Source organism: Erithacus rubecula (assembly GCF_903797595.1).
Source record: "Erithacus rubecula genome assembly, chromosome: 12".
NCBI lineage: Eukaryota > Metazoa > Chordata > Aves > Passeriformes > Muscicapidae > Erithacus > Erithacus rubecula.
The window spans coordinates 4,921,245-4,941,806 of NC_136664.1; the positions used below are offsets into that span (position 1 = coordinate 4,921,245).

The following is a 20,562-nucleotide window of genomic DNA, read 5'->3' on the forward strand; positions in this document are numbered from 1 at the left end:
AGGAGTTTTAGCTGTAGTTTTAGGCCAGAAGGAACATAATATTGTTTTTTCTTTTTTAAGTGGAACAGTTTTTTCAAACAGGCCAGCAGATGGTAGTGTTTGCTTTGTAATTGCAACTGTGAATTCACAGAAAGGACTGCTCTTGTTTGGCATAGGTCACTCAGGGACCGTTCAATATGTAGCAGAATTAGATAATTACAAGGAGAAATATTGGTTTAAGCAAGTAAAAATGAAGGGGGGAGCCCATCCCTAATCTTCAGCCAAGTGGGACAATAAAGGGGCAGAGGCTTGTGTCCCATGTGCTGCAGATAAGCTGCCTGCAATTGCAGAAATATCACAGGTGATTAAAGCAGAAAGTCAGGGACAATCTGGAAATGTTCTGTCTTTTGCAATAGCAGAAGTTACTGTTCAACTGCAGTGCTTTTCAGAAATGTCAGGCATGACATGATTTTGTTGTTTAAGTGGGATGCAGAGTATCTCTTATTGCACAAAGTTTTGTTGGCAAATGGATAGAGCACAGAGGTGATGGATTGAGGAGGTGAAATTAGCTGGTGACATGTGGTCTTGGGCAACTTTTCACCACAAGTTCCTTTTTTCAGGTGAGGATGAGGTTGCTGATAATCACTGTCAGGTTCTTAGAGTGAACTAAAATATTACTCAAGAATACCAAATATTGTTTCACCTGCACATAGCTTTCCTTGACTGTTTCCAGTATATTGAGGTCAGTTTGCCTACATGTTTTGAAAGGCCTCATTTTATTCACCCTCTCAGCTGGAAAAAGAAATTGTACCACACAATGTGACACTTCTCAGGAGAAGGTGATTTTAAAAGCAGTTCTAATTGAGACCTTCATACAGGGAGTTTTCAGTTAATTTCTGGAAATAAAACAATGGAGAAATACTGCAGAAAGTTACAGTGAAATTTTTTATTTTTTTTTAAAAAAAGAATTAGTCTAAATCTGTGTGTGATTACTTTGTTTTTGTTCTGCTGGAATGTTCTTACACATGCTATCAGTTTTGGAAAGTTCATGGATTCAAGGGATTTTTAAGAGGAGAGGTCCAACTATTAGTAGATGATATTTCTAATTAATGCTCTTAAAGAATACAGGTCTGAGCCTGTGATATGATCATCCTCTGAGGACAAGGGGAATGGCAGTCATTCCATCCTGTCCCAACATCTGGGTGTCAAAAATGTCAGACAGGTGTTTTAAAATGAACTGCAAAAAGTACAGAATTATATTGTGCATTTTCTTGGGGTAAAGAGGGGAGAGTTTCAGGTGCTTGACCCAAATTGAAGGATAAAAAGAAAAAAGCAAAAATAAGAGCACCTCTTCTTGCATAAACTACTCTCATTGTCTGTTCAGCTGTGTCACTAAAAATGTTAGTGAAAGTTTATCTTTTAAAAAACATTATTTTGATAGAAAACTCTGTGGGGGTCAGAGTTCCTCCTTGACCTGCTCTTCCCCTGACCAGCTGACTTGTGCTGTCTTCTGTCCTGGTTTCTAAGAATTCTCTTTTTTTGCCTGAGGGACAGATGCATTTCTCCTGGAATTGCTTTCTGCACCTGTGAGCTCTGTGATTTCAGACTCTGGGTCTGCAGTGTTCAGGTTTTCCTGTGCAGTGCAATGTAGGGGAACACAGAATAAAATCTGTATCCCAACAGCAAAATAATTTCAATTATTTAAATGTGATGTACATAACTAAAGTGTGCATCACGGCCTTGGAAGTGTCCTGGTAATTAATACAATACTTGGTGCAGACCTTGCTTAAAAATCTACATTTGGGATGTTTAATATCCCTTAAAACTGATGTCTGTGTTCTGATGGGGGATCTGAAAGGACAAGTTTGGAAACTTTTTACACATTCAGCACTAACAGGTTGTGTGACACTCAGGGACACAAATAGACAAAGTCTGGACCTTTGGGACCAAACCCTTGTGACAAGTTTGAGTTCAGTGGAGGTCCCAGGGCAAAGCAGCAGCAGCTGTGTGCTGGAGGGAGGCTCAGGAGTGAGCAGGGGAATGAATGGACAGAACAGCTGGGCTCCTGTGTGACTGCAGCACTTGGTGTGCTCCATTTCTAAACCACTCAAAAATGAGCTGGTTTGTATGGGAGAATTGCAGAGCGAGCCTGCTACCAAATGAAAATAAAAATATTATGAGCATATCTGCTTTTAATAATGTTTTATTAGAAATTCACTTTGATTGTTTGAGGAGTCTGTTTTCAGGCTGCAAATGGCTCCTGTAAGAATTTTGCTGAGATGACTAGAGGCCATTTTTGTTGCAACATGCTTCATTTTTCCTGTTGTATGTTTGTCAGAGTTTTAGGGTTTTGTTGGTATTTATATTGTCATGTTTAATCACTCATTTTTTGTAATAGAGAATATTTCATTTGTGTATTCAAATATTGAATTACTGCTTCAGCACTGCTTTTGACACTTGGTATTTTGAGTAAATGAGTTAAAACAAGAGGTCAGCTAGGAAAATAGGAGACATCATATTATCTGCACAGTTTTAACTTTACTTTCTATTTTAGATTTTATCTGATGATCATGAATTTTTTTCAGCTGATCCCTTGTGTCTGAGAAGCAGGCAGTGTTAGAAGTGTGGTGACAGAGAGAAGTTTACTCAGATGAGCAGCACACTCTTTTTTTTTTACATTCTGGTTTTACATTGTGCAATACTTCCTTTGCTTCATGTAAAATGTTTTAAGAACATGTTATATATTGCTGTTTAGGAGCTCTGAATTGTGTTGATCAAGGTGATACTTGGCTGTAGAATATGTTACTTTAAAACAGACATGGATTTTAAGAGAAGGTTCATAAATGAGATGTGGTAGGCAGTGAATACTGGATCTCTAATTCATGTGTTGATTAAAACTAAATATTCAAATATTCAGTAACACAGGAAGGCCATAGCTTTTTTCTTTCTCCTGGACAATTAAGGCTTGCATGTGCAGCACACTGTGGTATCCACACACATCCTGAGCAAAAGAAATAAGTTAAAAGTTAATATTTGGCTAACAATATTTAAAACAAGTGACATTATAATCAGGACACAATGAGCCCTGTCACTGGCCAGGTTAGAAGGACCCTTGTAGATAATTTTTAATCCAGAATTCCTTAACAGTGATAAAACATGCTACTATAAGTGCTGTAAAGTACTTGAATAAAACTACTACTACTAATATAATCTATGGAGAAGGAAGGATACTGGTAATAGTAGGTGAATAGATACAGTTGTAGAAAACCCAACCAAACATCACTACAGGGTAGATTTAGCTGCCAGCTGTTGTCCTGGGCCTTTGTGGGGTGGGGACCCTGGTGCTGTGAGATGGAGCAGCCTGGGCTGTGTTTGTGCTTCAGGGAGGGGAACTCAGTGTGTCACAGTGCCCTTTTTCTGCCACACAGTTCTGCTTGAATATTATTTTCCCTAGAATCTTTGGACGTGCAGTTATAACCCATTGGGAATTGTTCAGGTTTCCAGAGTAAGGATAAAAAGTCAAAATTTAGCTGTTGGTGTTGCCAGGAAAAGTTTTGTTTTTCTTTTTCTCACATGCTGAGTTGAAATAAGCAAATCATGGCTATCATCCCTCACAACTCAAATTACACAAACTCTTTGCAGGAGTGAGCTGCAAGGGGGTCTCAGCTGGGGCTGTGGTCAGATCAGGCAGCAGAATTAATTTCTGCCCAGCTCTGTCACAAAAAAAAAAAAGTAAATGGCATTTGAATTTGGTTCTGGTGTAACCTCTTGAGATTGATCAATCAGAACTAAAGGAAAATGGGTGCCAGTTTCTCTCACTACCTCCAGACCTGCTGCTGTCTAAACTATTCTCCTTTTTCTTACTTTTTTTTTGTTCAATACAAGATGTCAATACAGGTCTAAATCTCAGAAATACTGATTTTGATCAGCTAACCCTCCTTTATTTTCAAATACATTCCAGTTGCTCTACACATTTGATTGGTGCTTTTCCCCAGGAACCTAATGCTCAGTTTGGAGTAATGGGAACACAAACCATTAATAAAAGATTAAAGAAAAAGCAAAACACCAGGATTTAAAATTCCAAACATATCTCTGTAGACTGTCTTTATAAAAGGCAGTTTCTTCAGCAGGCGTTGAAATGCAATTCTTCCTACACATTAAATAATAAAATCAGACATGGGAACTTTCAGATTGCTGTGCTGAGCAAAATGGATGTGGTTCTTTTAAGTCCATAAAAGTAGGAAAATCAGATCTTAAGAACCAAGATCACACTTGAACACAGTTGGAAAACTACAGCATGTTACCAAACCCTCATTAAGCTGTCATGGGCTTTTTTTGTGCATTTTCTTTCCCAGTCTTTTTGAATGCCAAGATATTTGTGTGCAAATATTCTTTCCTAACTGTATTCCCCCTCCTCCTCTGACACTGTTTGTGACAACATGGGGGTTACCATGGGGATTGTGACGTGTGATGTCATACACAGCAGAGTGACCTTGGTGAGCCACAGAGTCTGCTGAAGGATGGAGATGGACAGAAAAACCAAGGCAGCAAAAATGGAAAAAACATGCAGGAAAAACGAATGAATTTTAATAAGATAAGAGTGAAACGTTGGTGCATAGGGTGGGTTTTGTTTGTAAGTTCACCCAAATGAGTGTCATGGCTCAAGTTTTTTGGTTTTTTGCCCTGAAAGTCTCTGGTTCTGGTTTTGGAATATGTGCTGTGTGATATGTATCTAGAGAGAGACCTTTCCTCTACCAAGTCAAGAAATATGAGGTAAGCTTAGCATGAAAATTGTAACTCTATCCCAGCTCCCAGAAAAGGGAGCATTAAATCAGACACTATGACTGCTTAGCACTTCTCTAATGCTTAACACGTGGAAATGTTATTGAATCTTCACAACACCCCCAATATGAAAAGCAAGCAGGTGCCAGTATCCCTAGGTAAAAATTGGTGAGTGTGTGATAATCTAAATGGTAAGAGAACTCTCATAAAGTGACTCATCAAATCACTGGCAGCAGTGGGATGAAGATCTGGAAATTCCTATCTTTATAGTCCCAGGTTTGTTTCACTGGATGAGATTTGCTTTTCATTGAAAACACAATGTTCCAAGTTGAGCTGTTCAATGAAATGACTATCTCACTCACACCAATATTATTGCACTTTTTTTAGATACAGGTAAAGGCTATGTTAGCACAGCATATTCATTTTTATGGAAAAGGTGATGCACGGACCATGCAAAGGCTTTTGCAACAGAAGTGAGCTGAATGGAGCTGAAATGGGCTCACTCTTATAAACGTGGATGTCTGCAAATTGAGCATCATGTATGCAAAGTAGACTTTGTTCTTTTGTTGGTGTTTTTTTTTTTTTTCCTTTCTCCAGAACCTTGAATCCTTGAATCTCTCCCCATGCATGCCATGTGTGCACTAACTCCTAATTTATATCACTTCAAGTGAGGAAAATCAGAGCCTTTGGCTTGTAAATCTCACTCAAAACACACTTTTATGGTTGGGGTTATAATGGAAATACCAAAAACTCAGATATTTAACTATAAGAGCTCAATCTGTGGCATTATAATACAGATATGTTTTACTGCCAATCTTTCTTGTATAGACAGTAGGGGAATGATGCTTTTTAGTTTTCCTGCTGTAAATACACATACTTTGGCAAGGAAAAGGTGTTTGCCAGGTCAAAGTCATTGCTCCAAAAAAGAATGCCATAATGAAATAATATAAATAGTGAAGGGCCCAGCACCTCCAGTAAAAGTTATCAACTTGGAAGATCAAGCTGACACAATATTTTTTGTATCCATGTATCAAACATACATCTGCACACCAGTAATTCAGTGCCAACACTATTGATCTCTGTAGCTCCTGTTGAGATCATTAGTAGGTCTGTTTGTGCAAGGTCTACAGGCACTCATGTCACTAAAATGTATGAAGTTCATATTTGTAGGGAGTTATTTCACATGTAGAACTAGAAAAGAAAGATCCTCCAGTGTCCAGAAAATCCTTACCATGTATCTTCAGTCTTATCAGTAAAAGGCTGTGATTTATTTTGATTTATTTCATTCTGGATCAGACAAATGAGGCTTTCCTCCAGTAAAGGTTGAATTTAGGGGGAACTGTGTTGGATTTACTCCTTAAACATATTTTGTAAATAGGACCTTTCTCTATTAGAAATGAATTACTGTTTTTGAGGTTTTGTTTCCCTTCCACAGTGCTAAAAAAAAATGTTTTCTCTCTTGGAAGATCTTTTTAAAAAGATAGTGTTTTGTTAAAGCTGCACCCCCACCTCTCCACCCCTGCCCCCTGGTCTGACTGTCAACTGAAAGTTGGACTTAATGAAGGGGAGAGTTTCTTTATTTTTTGTCTATTATTTTTTGCCTAAACGTCCTTTAATATCTACTCTACTTTCTCACTTTCTGTTGCTCCCAAGAGCAAAACAGAGGCTTATTTGCTATAGTGACATTTTTGAAAATCTGCATGGCAGCATCACTGTTGCCTATGGAATAGTCATCATGTTCAATTTTGTTGATCCCGTATTTGTTTGCTGGAAAGCAAATCCATCTATTTATCTTCAAAGTCTATTTTCCCAGGTTTCCCTTGCTTAAAGAGCTATTCTCAGCTAGAGCAGAGTCCTTGACTGCAAAAGCTTATGATATTAATGTTTTGCTCTGCTGTTCTAATGATCAGTGTGATGTTTTGAAAGTGTTCTGTCTTGTCAGCCCTGTTGTTTTTGCAGTCTGTGTTGATTTGGATGTCAGCTATGTTTCCAATAAACTTCTGAACTCTGAGTACTTTCTAGCAGGGAAGAAAAAAGATGCTTTGTTTACCATGCTATGAAAATTAAAGACCAAGAACTTTCAAAAACAGGAGCCTACAGTTAGATCCTTTAGCCTATGTTTAGATTTCTAAAGCAGTGGCCTAATTTTTAAAAGGGCTGAGGATCCAGAGGCTCCTGTATGGCTCAATACTCTGGACAGGTTTTTAGATATTCCAGATGAGGCTGGTTTAATATTTAATATAAAATTGACTTATTTTAGGTATTTGGTGCTGCATGGGATTGTGATTGAGTGGAGTGATACAATAATAGTCTGAACTCACAAGACAAACACAATGCAGTGATTGCACCCTACAGCTGGGTCACAACACAAATGCCATTTGTGTCACAGTGTAAAGGGGGCTGTGAGAGCTCCTGATGGTCATTAGTGTGCAGTGATATTTCAAGGACTTCTCAGTAACAAAATCTGTAAGTGTTGGTTGCAGTCTAGTTTAGGCCCTACTCTTGTACCTGTTTGTGATTCCTGGGGAGCATGGAAGGTGAGGAATAAAATTTCCTGGGCTAAAATGTGGTCTCTATTCTGAAAAATACTCCTTCATATTTATTTTTAAATGAAATTTCCCGGCTGTGTTTTCAGGCGAGAACAAAATAAATATACTTAAGAAAAAAAAAAAGTTGGAATAGATACCCTTCACTCTGTCAAGCTTTATTTATGGAGGGAATTTTGACATGAAATTTGGAGTAAAATTTCTCTTGCTCTGTTTTCATGCAAAATCAAAGCAAATGGTTGTTGCAAATACATAGTTGGAACAAATTATCTTGCTTTCATGCCAACAGTGAGGGGTAAAAGGAAAGAAGCTTATGATGCTTCTGACTGAAGATTATTTTCTTTTATATAATGAGAGCAAAATACTGGCTAAATCAACTTCTAGGACAGAGATGAGCCTAAATACTTTATTCAGGAACTTTAAAGCCTTGGAGGAGAACTGGACAGGCAGAAGTGAAAACTCAGGTATGTCTTCTCAATTCCCAGGCACCAACAAACTTTGAGATTTGTAAAGGATTTCTTCCATCTCCAGCTTTTTGGGAGGTGTCTGTGTAGGGAGGAAAAATCACTCCTGCATTTTGTTGCGAATGTCTTCCAATCTCCATGCTCTTATCCAACTCTCCCACTAAAATTTGCCTTCTGCAGAGAAACCCATTTTCTGGAGCTCCTGGGCTGGCCCAGATTGCACCAGAGGTTGCAGTGTAACACAGGCAAGTCTGCAGAGCATTCCCCAGAATCCAACTCCTATGATGTACTGGTGTGGCAATATCTTAAAAGTGTGAAATGAAATTATGTAGAACATAATGACCATCTTCTGGATGTTTCCATGTCCTTTGTCTTTCTACTAACAGCTGCAACCCAACTTGTACTTGACTATTTTTAGTGTAGAGGTCAGCCTTAGAAATGTGTCCTCAAGTGCTCCTTGGCAGGACCAGGCAGATGGGTTTGCCAGCAGATAAACTGCATTTCCTAGAAGTTAGTGAGAATCTAAGAGAGTCACCCAAAAGTCAGTACCTGAGCTGGGAGAGCAACTGTGGAGCCTGGATTGCTCCATCTCTTACCATAACCAGGAGGCAAAGCTCCTATTGCTAATATAAGCAAGAGGGTCAGAAACAAACAGCAAATATGATAATGTCTAAGGTGTTGGGATTTTTAAAATAATATACCAATTTAATGCAATTTTTTTCTTTATTTCTTAACTATAGCACAGGCGTCTACCATTTTGAGCATTAATCTTGAAGGCAAGATATGCCTTTTGGGTATTTTCCTATTAATGAAGTAACTTGCTGCAGAGATGCCATAATATCTCAGCAATCTACATGTTCTCTGGCCAAAGTACCACTTAAAGTTTCAGCTCCTTCTTGAATATGTTGGTTGGACACATGCCGTTTTTAGAAGCTAGACATTTTTTATTGGATTTGATGGGAAATATAAATTTGGTTTGGAAAAGGGCTAACTCTTCAAGCCTTTGCTTCTCCCTATTAAGATTTTCCTTGCAACTTGGCCTCTTTTAAACTCCCATCTCGTGCATACTCTTTTCTAATCTGATACCTCAGTGTACATATCTAAACATGATCAGTGACAGTTTTAGCTGCGGGGTGAGACTTTCTGTGACAAGGGCAGTGAGCTCTGATTTGAGACCATTCATTGCAAGTGACTTCAGCTGTCTCTTCAAGTGACATCCAGCTACTTGAGGAATGGGGGATGACGAAAGTTCTTTGGACAGAAAACTTTCACTGACAAGAAGGTGACAGGTCCTTGCACAGCTGGTCTCTGATATGCCTTGGAAGAGGCCTACGTAGTTACTAATTTAAGTTTAGTGGTGGCTGTAAGCATGGAGCAGACAAGTTCTTGTAGATTTGTAACTCATCTGCAGGAATGACAGGAGTTGGAGCTACACTTATGGTGCTGGTGTTGTTGTATAACATTTCCAATAGCCCATGTTTATTTAAAGAGCTAAGTAAACCGAACTGCAAGCTATTCTCATTAGTGCTTCTGAACATGTAGCTGAACATGGTGTATTCTGTTAATTTGTTCATATATTTAAAGTGGATAGTGACCTTTTTTTAATGGTCTGTCAACTTATAGTAATGGTATCCTCACTCTTGGGACTGTCTATTCCTTCATTTTTTTTCAACCTGTCCTAATTTTCCCCAATGTCTCCCATCATTTTTTCAGCCCTTGAGGTGCTATCAATAATGAAAACGCTAATGTGTGAGAAGTGGGTGGCTGGGGTTTTTTCTTTTCTTTTTTTTTTTTTTTTTAATAGGGACTTCTTGCCTTGCTCAGAACAAATGCATGCAACTCCTCTCCCAAATCACCATGTTCCCTGCCACCATTGCTCCTGTTGGCAGTAATACTGGAGGGAAACCAAAAGATTCTTCCAAACCAGGAGAGTGATGTGGCATCCTGAACACACAGAACAGGCAGAGGTGAACTCTTTCCAGTGCACGAGGGGTAGGTGCTGCCTATTGCATGGGGAACTGTGATACATTTTTTGGCAAGTTTGCTGTCATCTAAGTTGGGAACAGGGGCATTTTTATCCCAGCTCTGCCACCAACTACTTTATGGCCACTGCCAAATTGTTGTACTCTAAACACCTGCTGATTGCTTACATATCTGTGCATATGCAATAAAGCTTTAAACGTGTCTGCTGTGCCTAATCCTGACCTGTGAAAGAAATTATTACCCTCTAAATATCAGGTAGCTCTTGGATTGTAACCTCAAAAGTTTGATGCCCCTGAGGGCCAGCCATACTCCAAGAAATAAGGTGACTTATTGTAGATGTTTCAATAATGCTCTTCTGGCAGATATGATTTCAGAGGCTTCTCCTTTCCCACCACCATGTGTGACTCCTGTTCCCACTGCCCACTTTGCCTTTCCTGCTCAGCTTTTCATGCTGTTGGGCTCCAAGTCTGCAACAGTCACAATATTTCATTTCTGAAGGGTATCCTTTCACAAACCTGATTTAGAGCATGGCCACAGGAATGGTATTTGGCACAGCAGAGAGGGTGGGCACCTGCAGCTGTGCCAAACCCATCTGATCTGTTGAGGACAAGAGCAGTGAAGAGGCACTGCCAGAAGGGACTAGTAGAGGGAAGATGGGACTAATTGTTATAAAGGAAATATTGGAGGCAACACAAACAGTTGGGTGGTCCTGAGCTGAGCTCCAGGAGAAGTGTGTCCATTTACACCACTTGAAAACTCATCCTCTGCTGGGTAGGGGAGTGTTTGTCACCCTATCAGTACAGTCTCAGCTCTCCTTTAAGGTCTTTGCTTTTTGTGTCTGAAATATTGCCTGGTTTACATTGGAGATTACAGCAGTGTAATCTCTTTCTCAGCAGTTGTGTTTCAGTCCCAGCTGGTGTAAGTCAGCAGAGCTTAGCTGCCTGCACAGGAGTTGCACCATTTGCAGCCACAGAGGCTCTGGCCCTCAGTAAATAAACATCAGTGTATTATTGCAAAGATTTGACCTCATTTGTTTTGTTTTTTCCATCTCCTTGACACATCATTGAGCAAATTGTCACTGAGGCAAGGGAGTATGAGAGGAGATAATTAAATATTACATAAGGATAATAAGGTGTGAGTAAAATTATTTCTGTGATTTAACATGTAGGTCTTTTTTAGTAATTTCTTTGCTAGCTGGAAAATGTGAGCTCAGTGTAATGCCAGATAAACAGTTTGCTGTAGGTATTTAAAAGGACCGAGTGCACCTTTACAGATACTTTGACAGTTAAAAAATGATGTATCTATTATTCATGCTGAGCAGCCAGACAGGAGGAATGCTGCCCTAACTTTCACATGGTAAAAGAGGAAATGGGTAGCAGTGTGGCTTGTAAAGGCAATTGGGTTTGTTTAAAGGAATCCTGTCTTTTTGGTAGCCTGATTTGTAACATGGCCGAGTCAAAATTTGGTAGACTCAGCACTACAATGGCAAAACTTATCTTGATTTCAGCAAGACTATAATTTGGTTTGGTGTATCCATACTTGACTGAGGTCACAGGTACAGAAACCTGATGCAGACAGGGTGTTTATTTTTCTTTTTCCCCCAGAAGTTGCTATCTGTAAAGGAATGAGTGATGCTTGGCTTTCTGTCAACAAACCTTCGATTTTTAATGACTCATCTGCAAGAGCTGATAAAGTGTTGTGAAGCCCTTTCTTGAAGGGTTGGCTTAGCAGGATGTCGTGTGAGAAATGTGTAGAAACAAAAGAGCAGCAATTGCAGGTGTCTGGGGCACTTCTTACTGAAGCTGATATGCTGTTTTCTTAATTTAATCAGAATTATATGTATGCAGGAAATGAGTATATTTAGATGTCTACTGTACATGGTGATTACACATTGCTCACTGTTGAAATGAGATATGGGTTTTGTGTGCCAAAATGAAACTTGTTTATTGAAGGTACCTGTGATGTGACAGATGCAGCAGAGAGCCCATCTGAGCTTACCTAGAAAGCTGACCAAAAGGGAGCATTCATTCCTTCAGTCATTTAGTTCTAGGTGGTTTTGGTTTTCCAGTTTCACCTTTGCTTTAAATTGCATGTCCCATGCCTTCCCAGCTTTTGTGCATTTCTAGGATTTTAGTGCAGAATTACATGTCAACAGGAATTGTTCAATTCAGCCTCACAGTGTGGAGGAATAAGATGTGGGAACAGCCTTAGAAAGTTCTGGTAACAGGGAAAAGATGCTGAATTTGCTGTCAGAGAAGTGGGTACTGCCTAGAGGTTTGATCTGAATAAAGCCTGTGTTGCCCAGGTGTGCACCCCTCTGTGAGTACTGTGGTTCTGAAAGGTACAGAACATTATGCTGGACAAGGAGCACAGCTTTGTCTGGGCATTTAACCCACCCTGCAGGACTTTGGAGTGAGATTGCATCCTCTTCAGCCCTGGGATGGCATCTGACTATGACTAAAAGTCACAGGTTGAGCCAACAGTATTTTATCACTGCATGATTCTAGTGGTATGCAAGTGAAAGTGCCTAAGGCCTCAGATTTATCTGTGCCTGGTTTCTCAAGAAACATAAGCATAGATTTATCTGTATAAGGAAATTAATTTTGTTCAAGGGAGAATTTGAAGCAGAATGCAGAAATGGTTCTGGAATAAGGCAGGAAAAGTTGTTAGTTAAATCAGCTCCATCCCTTGTGATAAATAGATCAAGAAGCTGGACAATTTATTGAATAAATTGTCCAGAGATGTCTGAATTATTTGCAGTGTCATTTCACCTGAGCCTGAGGAATGTGAGGCCAAATTTCAGCTGGCTAGATTGCATTCCTCTCTAGAGCCAGAAATAGGATCTCAGCTGTTATAAATTGATTAATGAAGGTATTGTTATTTAGACCAGACCCTTAGGCTTGTAATGCCTAGTTCTAGCATAAATGACCAAGCTGAGCCATTCTTTAGAAGGCATAGCTTTAAAAGCTATTTGTCTAGTTCAGAAGCAAAAAATTACAATGGCTTTCATTGCTTTGGCACGTTTATTGTCTATGTTGCCTCCCAAAATGATTTACTTGTTCTTTTTTTCTCATGAACCTGTGTGGCATCATATTAGCATGGCACATGAAGGTCCTGAGGTGAAAATAAATCCACAAAGATAAATATCAAACTTTGAGATGCTGTTCCATGTAACTGAATGTTTATCTGAACTTCACACACAGCATCCAGTTAGATAATTTGCCCACGAGGCAAGTTTGTTTCATTTTTCACAATGTTCTGCTACTTGAGATTATTTATTCACTGCAGCAGAGCTATGGACAAGCCTGATTTGTTAAGCAAGCACTGTGAGGATAGATACTGCAGTACTATCTTTCATGGAAAACTTTGGAGTGAGAAGCAAAGGAGTATTTCCCAATGCATCCAGGATGGGCTAGAAAAACTGGTGGTGGTGCAACTGTAGAGGTAAGAGGAGAATCCTCCTTTGTGAAAATGACTTTTCCCTCTTATCCCTTCTGCTTGCCCTATAGTAACCTTACACCAATATTTCAAAACTCTTGATATTATTTTAATAAAAAAGGTTAAGAACCTGGATGCTTCTATAGTTACCTCCCAGGATGTATGTTTAGTTAGCAAAAAACTTTATACCAGGCTGCTTAGCTGAAATTTAATAATCAGTATTCTATTAGACAATTCTTTATACTTAACAATTATTCTTGCATGAACATGTTTGACAAGGGAAGCAGAGCTCATGTGCTGCATTACTTGTAATACATCTTGAGAGGTGTTGTCACAGGAGTTCTGTTCCTTTCTGCCTTTTGTGTAGAAGAAGTTAAACTACCCACTAAAAATTCAGCAAACCTAAAACTGCAGCCAAGGAAAACATCTGCTTTGGACATGACTTACTTTATTTTCTAGCAGGAGGGCTCCATATATCAGTGCCTCGCCTTGTCTAATTTCATTAATGTGATCTTGTGTCCATTGTGTGGCACTTTAATAGCCATTATTTGTGGCCTCTATCAAATAAAGCATTGGCCATAAATCCAGCCTCACGTAAATGAAGATATAAATGTCAATCTGCATTACTGTACAATATTTATTATTTTAATTAAATGAAACTGATTGTGACATTTATTAGATGGCAGGTTCCTTGTTAATGGCAATGTAAAGCAAAAAAACCATTGCTTATTTTAGAAAGGCAAAAAGCTGCTTATTTGATGTGATTTTTAGAAATTGTCTTAGTGTTACTAATAGGTTAATAGGCTCTTATAATAGGTTACCAGAGCTAGGAATCTGTGTGTGGAACACAATGTTTGTGCATCTTTTTGGGACATAAACAAGTTAGTGAAGCCAGCAGAAATATCAAGGAACAAATATATTAAGAAGGTGAACACTCTGCTTTTGTGACTCATTTAGTAGTACAAGTATTTGTATTTAACTGAACCATTTTGTTTATTTTTTCTCTAAATAGCAAGAGTTATCCCAGGTCAGATATTCTAGGTTTTTGCTGGTAGTAATTAAACTTTGTTCAGTGTGAACAGACTCATTTTCCAAGGTGTTGTGGAAAATACAGAGAGCCTGTAGCTTTAAAATTCTGAAGCCAAATCCTTTTTAATCCAGTCCCAAGGACAGAAATTCAGTACAAATCAGAGACTGTTCTTATTTATTCTCCTTTGGTTGTTCTGTTCACTGTGCTTTTAATGGACAAAAAGAACACTCCATGCTGTTTGCATTGGTTGTAAGAAAGGATAATGATGGATAAAATTCCCTGGTCTTGATGCTGCCAAAATTTTTAAACTGGAAGATATCATGTGTCAATAAAAAGTGTAAGACTGAAGATGTGATATTTGGTACATTTCTTTACTTACAGGGAGTTGGGTTTTATCAAAATCTATTTTAAAGCAATCCTATTTAAAGTCTGAACAGTCTTTGTATCCCAGAGAGGTCCCAGCCCTCACCAACAGACTGTGTCCAGAAAAACTTCTGAATAATGGAGATGTTAAATTTATTTAGGGAAAAAAACCCCAAAAACTCTGAGTATAGTTTATCATTTTATATTGGAAAATATTGATCTTCTTGCTAATGAAGTCAGTGGCAAAACCTTAATTAACTCAGTTGGAAGTGTGGAAACTTGGGAAATTAGGATTAAAAGGAGATTTCATCTTTTAGTATATAAGCTTCCTTTCTATCTGTGTTTTTCACAATGATTCCTTAAAAATAAACAAAAATACTCACACTAACCTAAAGGCAAATTGATTCAGCTCTTCAACTACCTTGAGACTGTTTTCAGAGCAGTTTCAAATGTTTGCTACAGATCTCTAGGATCTTTCCCAATAATGCTGTAAGGTTTTTAAGTAAATTGTCTTTATTTCAGATTACTTTTAACTAAATTATTTATAATATATTTAACAAAGCTGATCATGAGGTTCTTGTCTGTATCCAATCCTATTGCTCAGATCTAATTTAATTCCAGTAAAGAGGTGAAAATGCTTCTCTGAAGTTTATTATTTTGGTCATCATTATTTTATTATTCATGGCACACTTTAAGTAATTATTAGATATTATCTTTTCAAGCTAAGTGCCCAGCATTGCATGGCATGGCACAGGATAAATTGATTTAGCAAAAGCAAAGCTGAGAAGCTGGTACAGAAGAGAAACTGGATTTAAAGACAGTGCTTTACATTTTTACAGGTGCTACTCTCCTGTATTTATTTCAAGGCTTCTTTCCTGCAATGAAATAACCAAGGAAAAGCCTTTTTATTTCCCAGAATCTGAAACCAAACAAAGCAATGGCAAGACTACTTCTGGAGTCCCACTTTTATGTTTAGCAATTTTAGTTCAGTATTGCTTTTTCAGCAAATATTTAAAATGTTTTTTCTGTGATTTTTATAGGCCACTGTGTAGACATGTAACTGTGTAACACTTTTCTTCTCCCCCTGAGTAATGCATTTTTCTTAATTTTCTTTTTGTTTATATACACAATCTGTGCTTGTATAGATTTGTGGTATTTCCTTTCAACCTTTCTAGTAGCTAAAGCAGAGACATCTTGGGTTTGTGTTCATTCCCAATGTGCCAAACACTTTTTCTGTGTTGCACCAAGGCAGTGAAAACTTCCTTTTCACTATTGCACTGACATATAAGAATTAATATTGAGTAACCACTGACAGTGGGCTCCACTTACTGCTGCCTCCAAAAGTGGTCCAATGTTCCTCTTGCTCAGAAGCCCTTGAGAAATTTGTGAAAGCACACATGGTGAGGGAAATTATTTCATCTCCAAATGCTGATCCTGACAACCAAATTTCACTCTGAGCATCTACTGCAATTTCTCATCTGAATATTGCAGCACTATCCAGTCTTTTGTTCCAAAGTCTTGCTGGCTGGCAGATGAAGATCACTTTTAATGTCCTGAAATATAATTATTTCTTGTTTGGCCCTGTTCAAAGTCCAAGTAAATTCACCTCCAGAGATGTATTGTTTTTATATTCAGTTATTGATGTGAGACAAGATCTTTCTTTTGTCATCACGTACCAAAACTGAGTTTTTGAATGTTCTCAGAAGCTGTCTTTGTTTGCATTTATGTTTATTCTTATCTGCCAAGACTGCTGTGATTTCTTCTAGCTCTGCTTGCCACCCTGAGATCCAAATCCATTTCAGTGTTAGATGAGGTTGTGTAATTCTCTGATACCAAAATTATTTTGAAGAATGTTGTCAATACTTTGCCTTTTGTTCTAGAACTTGAGAGGAGTATGTACCATTCATCCAACCAGTCTTTAGTTATTCTGATTTCTTGATTTCTTGTTCTAATGTGATTTCAATTTCCTTCTGTATTTGTTCTTCCCCTGGGAAATTAATCTGAGTTCTGACACATGTTCTCTGTCATCTTTGTTAAATCTGTAAGCCAAAGAATTGATGTTCTTAGCAGTGGCTGTGCCTCCTGCCAGTAAACTACTTTTTGCTGCTTTAAGGCATTGTATTTTCTTCTCTTGGTTCTTGCTCATGTACCTAAAAATAAACAAACCTCATTTGTTTTTCTTGTGCTCTCCTCAGTTTTCCCCAGGTGTTCCACATCTCCTCAATGGTCTGATCCATCCAACTCCTTCCAAAAGGAGTTGATTGACCTTCTCATCCCATGTGAATATTTTCTGTGCAAAGTGTGAAGGAGTCTGACCTTCTAGGCTCGTTTTCTGAAGTGTCACTGATTTGTTCTGTTACTTTGGGCAAGTCACTTAATCTCACTGTGGTGTAGTTTATCCACTATAAAATAAGTCTAATAATCCTTGTCCGCTTTGCTGAGCCCTGAATCTTGTTTGCCTTCTTTACATGTGCAGTCCTAAGGGTATTATAAAGCTTCAATTATTAATGTTTGGAAAGTGCTTTGAGATCTTTGGATGGAAATCCCTGTATAATCATATTTAGCACTTAGCATTTCACAGCACAGTGCAGACGCTACGTAATCCTCAGAATACTCCTGTGAGACAGAATTACCTGTCAATACAATTATTATCCTCACTTTACTGGATAGTGAGGCAGAAGGATTAGGACCTAATCCTGCTTCTCTTCAAATAAATGGGAGTTCTACTCTTGACTTCAGCAGGAACTGGAAGAAGCTCCTGTGACACATCAAGTTTTGAGTTCAGTCTAGATGTCAATCTACACTGAACCTCATGGAGTCTCCTTCCTCACTGTACTACAGAGTTTGGTGTTTCCTGATCATGTTATCTAGACCTTCTTGCATGATTAGTTTTTAGTCTTTCTCCTTACCATTGTTTTGTTATCTCCTATATTATTTATTCTTTTGTTTTTCATTGTATTTGCAAGCTCCAGCATATTCTTGATGCTGCACATAGCCCTGGGGGATGGATCATCCATGAATTCTTCACTCTCACCTTTGCCATCCTTCTTCACAGATTTATCTAGTACAGCTCTTTTGCCTATTTTTAGCAACTTTATTTTTCTGCTGGTCATATAACTCAGCTGTCTACTGCAATCCTGCTTCTACATAGTTGATCATATCAAACTGCTTTTTATAGACCAGTTTTGTTGTTGAGAATACAGTCCATAGTACTCTACCATAGCTATAATTTAATGGCTGTGATTATGCTAGCCTGTCCTTTATTCTTCTCAGTTATTTTAGTCTCTTCCAATATTAGACAAAGCAGACTTGTCTTACACTGTAGGTGCTCAGGACTCATATTGTTACCCTTGAAATGATAATCAAAGCAGTGCTATAAAAAGACTGTAAGAAAAAGCATTTAAAATCTGAACTAAAATTATTTTAGGAAATCCTTTATATGAAGGAGAGATAGGTGAGTTCATTCTTCCCAGAAATAAGTTGAATTATACAACTTCTTTATCAAAGAAGAATCAGTCTGTCTGACATGTAAGAGAAGAGATTCCTCAAAAATATCAGTTACTAACCACATATTTCAGCATCACCAAAATGAGCTGAATCTGTCTTAAAATAATGAGGCAAAGTAATTTCTCTCATATCAGATTCATGGTGCTTCTCTCCTTCTTAGCCTGCTTTGTTCAAGGGACCATTTTGGATTTCACTGGTAGGCAATGTAAATAAAGATCCATCCACACAGGTTCATTTCTGAAGGCTGTCACAATTTTAGGTAAAGAGGCTCCATGAACATGACACTGGTGGCTGGGGAAGAGGGTTCAAGGCTGGGATTTAGCCACAGGTGCTGCTGGTCACTGGCATCTCTGAGGAGCTTTGGGGCACCTTCCTTACCCCTCTGTACAGTGGTGCAAAAGGCCCCTGGACAGGAGCCAGGTTCTGCACATTGCCAGGGGCTCTCAGGGGCCAGCAACACCTCTGGCAAAAGTACTATAAAGCTAATTAAAAACCAGTAGCACTGGCACCTTATTTCTAGCAATTCCTTTGCTTGAAACAGCCATTATTGAGCATTAAAGGTAAAATCAATTCTATGAAGGTAAACAGTTTTGTAGTAATGTGACCATGACCTATAAAATGACAATCTGACATTAATTTTTAAGGATCATATATTCACATATGCTGTCATTGTAGAGCAAGTAACAGGACTGGAAGTAGGCCTATGCATTTTGAGAATGCATTTACAGTTTAACATGCTGTTACAAATGTAAGGAGGCTCCTTCTCTCTCCTCTAATTTTTTTTCACCAGCTTGACAGTTTTTCAAACATATTCACTGTCAGCCCTAACAACCTGTCAACAACTGCCATTATGTGAAAATTGCAAAGACTTGCTTGAGCACTGTGAAAACTGACAGACATGCCACAAGGATAAGTTCCTCAGAAACAGAGGGCTAAAACTTTTGAAAGGTGCTCCAGCCCTTCCAAGGCAAAATGAACAGTCAGATATCAGGGGAAAAAAACCATACACTTGTCACATCTGATATCTATTTCTTTTCCCCTCAAATTGAGGTGTATGTGAAGGAATAAAACATAGATTAGGACAAACTGTGCAACTTACTAGAGTTGGTGCAATTTTCCTCACTGTCAAGCAAGAGAAGCCAAATTTATCCACTGTGTAGATCTGCTGTGTGGCTGATACAAATCCTAGGAACCAGGGATAAAATCCACCCTCTTAGAGTATCTATAAATGAAATTTATAATTGAAATGTATTTTCTCTGAGTGGCTTACTGTAAAAAAAATAATAAAAAAATCTCAGTTAATATTCACTATTATATGATAATTTTCATGGAGAAGTGACCCTGCAATGCACTGTGGACTTCATAAGGCTTATTGTCTTATTCTGTACACAAATGTTAAACAGCTGCAGTTGTGGTGACATCCATGAATTTGCCATGGTAATGGAGAGCATCTGTGTTTACCATTGAACCAAAATGGTTTGATCAGGTTTGTGTGGGGAGAATAAATGTGGATGATCCACAGTGTGTAGGACAGTGCTAAAGTGTGTCCATGTTGTGTGCACCATGTGGGAGTAGCAGAGAAATCTTGGAGAGTTCTGCCCTCTGAACATCCTAGGGAAAGGTATTTTAAATCTTCAGTAAAGGCACTGGGAGATGGTCAGGATGGTTCTCTAAGGTTGTATTTCCTAGCTCGTGGTTATTGTTTCATTTTAGGTGTTGCTCCTGAGTCAGGAGCAGTGAACAGCCACTGATGCAGTCTGTGCACCCCTCCTCAGGTGGGGTCACTGGTGGGCTCTCAAGCCACATCCCTGTCACATCTCCTTGTTTGAAACCCCAGCTGACTTTAGTAGAAGGGCTGTGAGCTGAGCTTAACTAGGAAATTTGTGTACAGTGAGCTTTGAAATGTGTCCCAAGGTGGTGAGCTGCTGGGGGAGTTTTAAATCCTGAACAGTCTTCATTTTTGGCTTTTACCATCAATCCTCTGGAAACATAATTGTACCTGGATTTCTGAGCATAAACCTGTATGCACTAAGATAAAATTTGTATATGTCCATGTCTGTTGTTTTAATTTAAAGAAAAAAAAGCAACCCAGGGTCATTGGTATTTCTTTGATTGAATGTCCGAAATGGCATGTATATGACTGAAGGAAATCATGGCTATGAATCTACTGTGTTACATACAAATTTTCAGCTTATTTTACTCTCATGCGCAAGTAAGTAGAAATACCTTTTTCCTATCTAAAAATGGACTAAATAAATGATTACTCTCTGAGTTGCATGCATTTGGCATCTGTCTCTAAAGCCATCACTCTCACTGAGTCTCAGAAGATGCTCAGCACCTTGCTGGCTTACCCAGGAGAAACTAATAGTGATAGTGAAGCATGTCCCTGTGCTCCAGTGTTGAATTATCAGCTCTTTCACAGCCATGATCTTTTACCACAGGCAGATAATTCAACTCCTTAGTCTGTGTT

General features: G+C 38.5%; 1 long non-coding RNA gene across 1 annotated transcript in view; it reads left to right on the forward strand.

Moving 5' to 3' along the window:
* The window catches only part of LOC306807013, a 52,842-nt gene extending 32,711 nt beyond the window's left edge, over window positions 1-20,131 (forward strand). Inside the window, exons 2-3 of the long non-coding RNA XR_013775622.1 lie at window positions 13,043-13,198; window positions 19,806-20,131. This is a non-coding gene — a long non-coding RNA (uncharacterized lncRNA). The remainder of the gene's footprint in view (window positions 1-13,042; window positions 13,199-19,805) is intronic.
* Window positions 20,132-20,562: the final 431 nt, after the last annotated feature.